The following is a 7,708-nucleotide window of genomic DNA, read 5'->3' on the forward strand; positions in this document are numbered from 1 at the left end:
GCAATATCCTTTCTTTCAGGAGTGCTAGTTCTGCAAGGTTCGCAGGAGAGCTTCTGTAAAGTTTGGAAGGTAGGATACGAGGTACTGGCGGAAGTAAAGCTGTGAGGACGGGGCGTGAGTCGTGCCTGGGTAGCTCAGTTGGTAGAGCACTTGCCCGCGAAAGGCAGAGGTCCCGAGTTAGAGTCTCGGTTCGGCACACAGTTTTAGTCTGCCAGGAAGTTTCATATCAGCGCACACTCCGCTGCAGAGTGAAAATCTCATTCTGGAAACATCCCCCACGCTGTGGCTTAGCCATGTCTCCGCAATATCCTTTCTTTCAGGAGTGCTAGTTCTGCAACGTTCGCAGGAGAGCTTCTGTAAAGTTTGGCAGGTAGGATACGAGGTACTGGCGGAAGTAAAGCTGTGAGCACGGGGCGTGAGTCGTGCCTGGGTAGCTCAGTTGGTAGAGCACTTGCCCTCGAAAGGCAGAGGTCCCGAGTTAGAGTCTCGGTTCGGCACACAGTTTTAGTCTGCCAGGATGTTTCATATCAGCGCACACTCCGCTGCAGAGTGAAAATCTCATTCTGGAAACATCCCCCAGGCTGTGGCTTAGCCATGTCTCCGCAATATCCTTTCTTTCAGGAGTGCTAGTTCTGCAAGGTTCGCAGGAGAGCTTCTGTAAAGTTTGGAAGGTAGGATACGAGGTACTGGCGGAAGTAAAGCTGTGAGCACGGGGCGTGAGTCGTGCCTGGGTAGCTCAGTTGGTAAAGCACTTGCCCGCGAAAGGCAGAGGTCCCGAGTTAGAGTCTCGGTTCGGCACACAGTTTTAGTCTGCCAGGAAGTTTCATATCAGCGCACACTCCGCTGCAGAGTGAAAATCTCATTCTGGAAACATCCCCCAGGCTGTGGCTTAGCCATGTCTCCGCAATATCCTTTCTTTCAGGAGTGCTAGTTCTGCAAGGTTCGCAGGAGAGCTTCTGTAAAGTTTGGAAGGTAGGATACGAGGTACTGGCGGAAGTAAAGCTGTGAGGACGGGGCGTGAGTCGTGCCTGGGTAGCTCAGTTGGTAGAGCACTTGCCCGCGAAAGGCAGAGGTCCCGAGTTAGAGTCTCGGTTCGGCACACAGTTTTAGTCTGCCAGGAAGTTTCATATCAGCGCACACTCCGCTGCAGAGTGAAAATCTCATTCTGGAAACATCCCCCAGGCTGTGGCATAGCCATGTCTCCGCAATATCCTTTCTTTCAGGAGTGCTAGTTCTACAAGGTTCGCAGGAGAGCTTCTGTAAAGTTTGGAAGGTAGGATACGAGGTACTGGCGGAAGTAAAGCTGTGAGGACGGGGCGTGAGTCGTGCCTGGGTAGCTCAGTTGGTAGAGCACTTGCCCGCGAAAGGCAGAGGTCCCGAGTTAGAGTCTCGGTTCGGCACACAGTTTTAGTCTGCCAGGAAGTTTCATATCAGCGCACACTCCGCTGCAGAGTGAAAATCTCATCCTGGAAACATCCCCCAGGCTGTGGCTTAGCCATGTCTCCGCAATATCCTTTCTTTCAGGAGTGCTAGTTCTACAAGGTTCGCAGGAGAGCTTCTGTAAAGTTTGGAAGGTAGGATACGAGGTACTGGCGGAAGTAAAGCTGTGAGGACGGGGCGTGAGTCGTGCCTGGGTAGCTCAGTTGGTAGAGCACTTGCCCGCGAAAAGCAGAGGTCCCGAGTTAGAGTCTCGGTCTGGCACACAGTTTTAATCTGCCAGGAAGTTTCATATCAGCGCACACTCCGCTGCAGAGTGAAAATCTCATCCTGGAAACATCCCCCAGGCTGTGGCTTAGCCATGTCTCCGCAATATCCTTTCTTTCAGGAGTGCTAGTTCTGCAAGGTTCGCAGGAGAGCTTCTGTAAAGTTTGGAAGGTAGGATACGAGGTACTGGCGGAAGTAAAGCTGTGAGGACGGGGCGTGAGTCGTGCCTGGGTAGCTCAGTTGGTAGAGCACTTGCCCGCGAAAGGCAGAGGTCCCGAGTTAGAGTCTCGGTCTGGCACACAGTTTTAATCTGCCAGGAAGTTTCATATCAGCGCACACTCCGCTGCAGAGTGAAAATCTCATCCTGGAAACATCCCCCAGGCTGTGGCTTAGCCATGTCTCCGCAATATCCTTTCTTTCAGGAGTGCTAGTTCTGCAAGGTTCGCAGGAGAGCTTCTGTAAAGTTTGGAAGGTAGGATACGAGGTACTGGCGGAAGTAAAGCTGTGAGGACGGGGCGTGAGTCGTGCCTGGGTAGCTCAGTTGGTAGAGCACTTGCCCGCGAAAGGCAGAGGTCCCGAGTTAGAGTCTCGGTTCGGCACACAGTTTTAGTCTGCCAGGAAGTTTCATATCAGCGCACACTCCGCTGCAGAGTGAAAATCTCATCCTGGAAACATCCCCCAGGCTGTGGCTTAGCCATGTCTCCGCAATATCCTTTCTTTCAGGAGTGCTAGTTCTGCAAGGTTCGCAGGAGAGCTTCTGTAAAGTTTGGAAGGTAGGATACGAGGTACTGGCGGAAGTAAAGCTGTGAGGACGGGGCGTGAGTCGTGCCTGGGTAGCTCAGTTGGTAGAGCACTTGCCCGCGAAAGGCAGAGGTCCCGAGTTAGAGTCTCGGTTCGGCACACAGTTTTAGTCTGCCAGGAAGTTTCATATCAGCGCACACTCCGCTGCAGAGTGAAAATCTCATCCTGGAAACATCCCCCAGGCTGTGGCTTAGCCATGTCTCCGCAATATCCTTTCTTTCAGGAGTGCTAGTTCTGCAAGGTTCGCAGGAGAGCTTCTGTAAAGTTTGGAAGGTAGGATACGAGGTACTGGCGGAAGTAAAGCTGTGAGGACGGGGCGTGAGTCGTGCCTGGGTAGCTCAGTTGGTAGAGCACTTGCCCGCGAAAGGCAGAGGTCCCGAGTTAGAGTCTCGGTTCGGCACACAGTTTTAGTCTGCCAGGAAGTTTCATATCAGCGCACACTCCGCTGCAGAGTGAAAATCTCATCCTGGAAACATCCCCCAGGCTGTGGCTTAGCCATGTCTCCGCAATATCCTTTCTTTCAGGAGTGCTAGTTCTGCAAGGTTCGCAGGAGAGCTTCTGTAAAGTTTGGAAGGTAGGATACGAGGTACTGGCGGAAGTAAAGCTGTGAGGACGGGGCGTGAGTCGTGCCTGGGTAGCTCAGTTGGTAGAGCACTTGCCCGCGAAAGGCAGAGGTCCCGAGTTAGAGTCTCGGTTCGGCACACAGTTTTAGTCTGCCAGGAAGTTTCATATCAGCGCACACTCCGCTGCAGAGTGAAAATCTCATCCTGGAAACATCCCCCAGGCTGTGGCTTAGCCATGTCTCCGCAATATCCTTTCTTTCAGGAGTGCTAGTTCTGCAAGGTTCGCAGGAGAGCTTCTGTAAAGTTTGGAAGGTAGGATACGAGGTACTGGCGGAAGTAAAGCTGTGAGGACGGGGCGTGAGTCGTGCCTGGGTAGCTCAGTTGGTAGAGCACTTGCCCGCGAAAGGCAGAGGTCCCGAGTTAGAGTCTCGGTCTGGCACACAATTTTAATCTGCCAGGAAGTTTCATATCAGCGCACACTCCGCTGCAGAGTGAAAATCTCATCCTGGAAACATCCCCCAGGCTGTGGCTTAGCCATGTCTCCGCAATATCCTTTCTTTCAGGAGTGCTAGTTCTGCAAGGTTCGCAGGAGAGCTTCTGTAAAGTTTGGAAGGTAGGATACGAGGTACTGGCGGAAGTAAAGCTGTGAGCACGGGGCGTGAGTCGTGCCTGGGTAGCTCAGTTGGTAGAGCACTTGCCCGCGAAAGGCAGAGGTCCCGAGTTAGAGTCTCGGTTCGGCACACAGTTTTAGTCTGCCAGGAAGTTTCATATCAGCGCACACTCCGCTGCAGAGTGAAAATCTCATCCTGGAAACATCCCCCAGGCTGTGGCTTAGCCATGTCTCCGCAATATCCTTTCTTTCAGGAGTGCTAGTTCTGCAAGGTTCGCAGGAGAGCTTCTGTAAAGTTTGGAAGGTAGGATACGAGGTACTGGCGGAAGTAAAGCTGTGAGCACGGGGCGTGAGTCGTGCCTGGGTAGCTCAGTTGGTAGAGCACTTGCCCGCGAAAGGCAGAGGTCCCGAGTTAGAGTCTCGGTTCGGCACACAGTTTTAGTCTGCCAGGAAGTTTCATATCAGCGCACACTCCGCTGCAGAGTGAAAATCTCATCCTGGAAACATCCCCCAGGCTGTGGCTTAGCCATGTCTCCGCAATATCCTTTCAGGAGTGCTAGTTCTGCAAGGTTCGCAGGAGAGCTTCTGTAAAGTTTGGAAGGTAGGATACGAGGTACTGGCGGAAGTAAAGCTGTGAGGACGGGGCGTGAGTCGTGCCTGGGTAGGTCAGTTGGTAGAGCACTTGCCCGCGAAAGGCAGAGGTCCCGAGTTAGAGTCTCGGTTCGGCACACAGTTTTAGTCTGCCAGGAAGTTTCATATCAGCGCACACTCCGCTGCAGAGTGAAAATCTCATTCTGGAAACATCCCCCACGCTGTGGCTTAGCCATGTCTCCGCAATATCCTTTCTTTCAGGAGTGCTAGTTCTGCAAGGTTCGCAGGAGAGCTTCTGTAAAGTTTGGAAGGTAGGATACGAGGTACTGGCGGAAGTAAAGCTGTGAGGACGGGGCGTGAGTCGTGCCTGGGTAGGTCAGTTGGTAGAGCACTTGCCCGCGAAAGGCAGAGGTCCCGAGTTAGAGTCTCGGTTCGGCACACAGTTTTAGTCTGCCAGGATGTTTCATATCAGCGCACACTCCGCTGCAGAGTGAAAATCTCATTCTGGAAACATCCCCCAGGCTGTGGCTTAGCCATGTCTCCGCAATATCCTTTCTTTCAGGAGTGCTAGTTCTGCAAGGTTCGCAGGAGAGCTTCTGTAAAGTTTGGAAGGTAGGATACGAGGTACTGGCGGAAGTAAAGCTGTGAGGACGGGGCGTGAGTCGTGCCTGGGTAGGTCAGTTGGTAGAGCACTTGCCCGCGAAGGGCAGAGGTCCCGAGTTAGAGTCTCGGTTCGGCACACAGTTTTAGTCTGCCAGGAAGTTTCATATCAGCGCACACTCCGCTGCAGAGTGAAAATCTCATTCTGGAAACATCCCCCAGGCTGTGGCTTAGCCATGTCTCCGCAATATCCTTTCTTTCAGGAGTGCTAGTTCTACATGGTTCGCAGGAGAGCTTCTGTAAAGTTTGGAAGGTAGGATACGAGGTACTGGCGGAAGTAAAGCTGTGAGCACGGGGCGTGAGTCGTGCCTGGGTAGCTCAGTTGGTAAAGCACTTGCCCGCGAAAGGCAGAGGTCCCGAGTTAGAGTCTCGGTTCGGCACACAGTTTTAGTCTGCCAGGAAGTTTCATATCAGCGCACACTCCGCTGCAGAGTGAAAATCTCATTCTGGAAACATCCCCCAGGCTGTGGCTTAGCCATGTCTCCGCAATATCCTTTCTTTCAGGAGTGCTAGTTCTGCAAGGTTCGCAGGAGAGCTTCTGTAAAGTTTGGAAGGTAGGATACGAGGTACTGGCGGAAGTAAAGCTGTGAGGACGGGGCGTGAGTCGTGCCTGGGTAGCTCAGTTGGTAGAGCACTTGCCCGCGAAAGGCAGAGGTCCCGAGTTAGAGTCTCGGTTCGGCACACAGTTTTAGTCTGCCAGGAAGTTTCATATCAGCGCACACTCCGCTGCAGAGTGAAAATCTCATTCTGGAAACATCCCCCAGGCTGTGGCTTAGCCATGTCTCCGCAATATCCTTTCTTTCAGGAGTGCTAGTACTACAAGGTTCGCAGGAGAGCTTCTGTAAAGTTTGGAAGGTAGGATACGAGGTACTGGCGGAAGTAAAGCTGTGAGCACGGGGCGTGAGTCGTGCCTGGGTAGCTCAGTTGGTAGAGCACTTGCCCGCGAAAGGCAGAGGTCCCGAGTTAGAGTCTCGGTCTGGCACACAGTTTTAGTCTGCCAGGAAGTTTCATATCAGCGCACACTCCGCTGCAGAGTGAAAATCTCATCCTGGAAACATCCCCCAGGCTGTGGCTTAGCCATGTCTCCGCAATATCCTTTCTTTCAGGAGTGCTAGTTCTACAAGGTTCGCAGGAGAGCTTCTGTAAAGTTTGGAAGGTAGGATACGAGGTACTGGCGGAAGTAAAGCTGTGAGGACGGGGCGTGAGTCGTGCCTGGGTAGCTCAGTTGGTAGAGCACTTGCCCGCGAAAAGCAGAGGTCCCGAGTTAGAGTCTCGGTCTGGCACACAGTTTTAATCTGCCAGGAAGTTTCATATCAGCGCACACTCCGCTGCAGAGTGAAAATCTCATCCTGGAAACATCCCCCAGGCTGTGGCTTAGCCATGTCTCCGCAATATCCTTTCTTTCAGGAGTGCTAGTTCTGCAAGGTTCGCAGGAGAGCTTCTGTAAAGTTTTGAAGGTAGGATACGAGGTACTGGCGGAAGTAAAGCTGTGAGGACGGGGCGTGAGTCGTGCCTGGGTAGCTCAGTTGGTAGAGCACTTGCCCGCGAAAGGCAGAGGTCCCGAGTTAGAGTCTCGGTCTGGCACACAGTTTTAATCTGCCAGGAAGTTTCATATCAGCGCACACTCCGCTGCAGAGTGAAAATCTCATCCTGGAAACATCCCCCAGGCTGTGGCTTAGCCATGTCTCCGCAATATCCTTTCTTTCAGGAGTGCTAGTTCTGCAAGGTTCGCAGGAGAGCTTCTGTAAAGTTTGGAAGGTAGGATACGAGGTACTGGCGGAAGTAAAGCTGTGAGGACGGGGCGTGAGTCGTGCCTGGGTAGCTCAGTTGGTAGAGCACTTGCCCGCGAAAAGCAGAGGTCCCGAGTTAGAGTCTCGGTCTGGCACACAGTTTTAGTCTGCCAGGAAGTTTCATATCAGCGCACACTCCGCTGCAGAGTGAAAATCTCATCCTGGAAACATCCCCCAGGCTGTGGCTTAGCCATGTCTCCGCAATATCCTTTCTTTCAGGAGTGCTAGTTCTACAAGGTTCGCAGGAGAGCTTCTGTAAAGTTTGGAAGGTAGGATACGAGGTACTGGCGGAAGTAAAGCTGTGAGGACGGGGCGTGAGTCGTGCCTGGGTAGCTCAGTTGGTAGAGCACTTGCCCGCGAAAAGCAGAGGTCCCGAGTTAGAGTCTCGGTCTGGCACACAGTTTTAATCTGCCAGGAAGTTTCATATCAGCGCACACTCCGCTGCAGAGTGAAAATCTCATCCTGGAAACATCCCCCAGGCTGTGGCTTAGCCATGTCTCCGCAATATCCTTTCTTTCAGGAGTGCTAGTTCTACAAGGTTCGCAGGAGAGCTTCTGTAAAGTTTGGAAGGTAGGATACGAGGTACTGGCGGAAGTAAAGCTGTGAGCACGGGGCGTGAGTCGTGCCTGGGTAGCTCAGTTGGTAGAGCACTTGCCCGCGAAAGGCAGAGGTCCCGAGTTAGAGTCTCGGTCTGGCACCCAGTTTTAATCTGCCAGGAAGTTTCATATCAGCGCACACTCCGCTGCAGAGTGAAAATCTCATCCTGGAAACATCCCCCAGGCTGTGGCTTAGCCATTTCTCCGCAATATCCTTTCTTTCAGGAGTGCTAGTTCTGCAAGGTTCGCAGGAGAGCTTCTGTAAAGTTTGGAAGGTAGGATACGAGGTACTGGCGGAAGTAAAGCTGTGAGCACGGGGCGTGAGTCGTGCCTGGGTAGCTCAGTTGGTAGAGCACTTGCCCGCGAAAAGCAGAGGTCCCGAGTTAGAGTCTC

General features: G+C 52.8%; 1 non-coding gene across 1 annotated transcript; it reads left to right on the plus strand.

The window, feature by feature from the left end:
• Positions 1-424: 424 nt before the first annotated feature.
• Trnas-cga (transfer RNA serine (anticodon CGA)) lies at positions 425-499 on the plus strand. The gene has a single exon. It is a non-coding gene; the product is annotated as a tRNA-Ser (tRNA).
• The last annotated feature ends 7,209 nt before the right edge of the window (positions 500-7,708 follow it).

The sequence above is a fragment of the Schistocerca nitens genome, chromosome 12 (genome assembly GCF_023898315.1).
Source record: "Schistocerca nitens isolate TAMUIC-IGC-003100 chromosome 12, iqSchNite1.1, whole genome shotgun sequence".
Classification (NCBI taxonomy): domain Eukaryota; kingdom Metazoa; phylum Arthropoda; class Insecta; order Orthoptera; family Acrididae; genus Schistocerca; species Schistocerca nitens.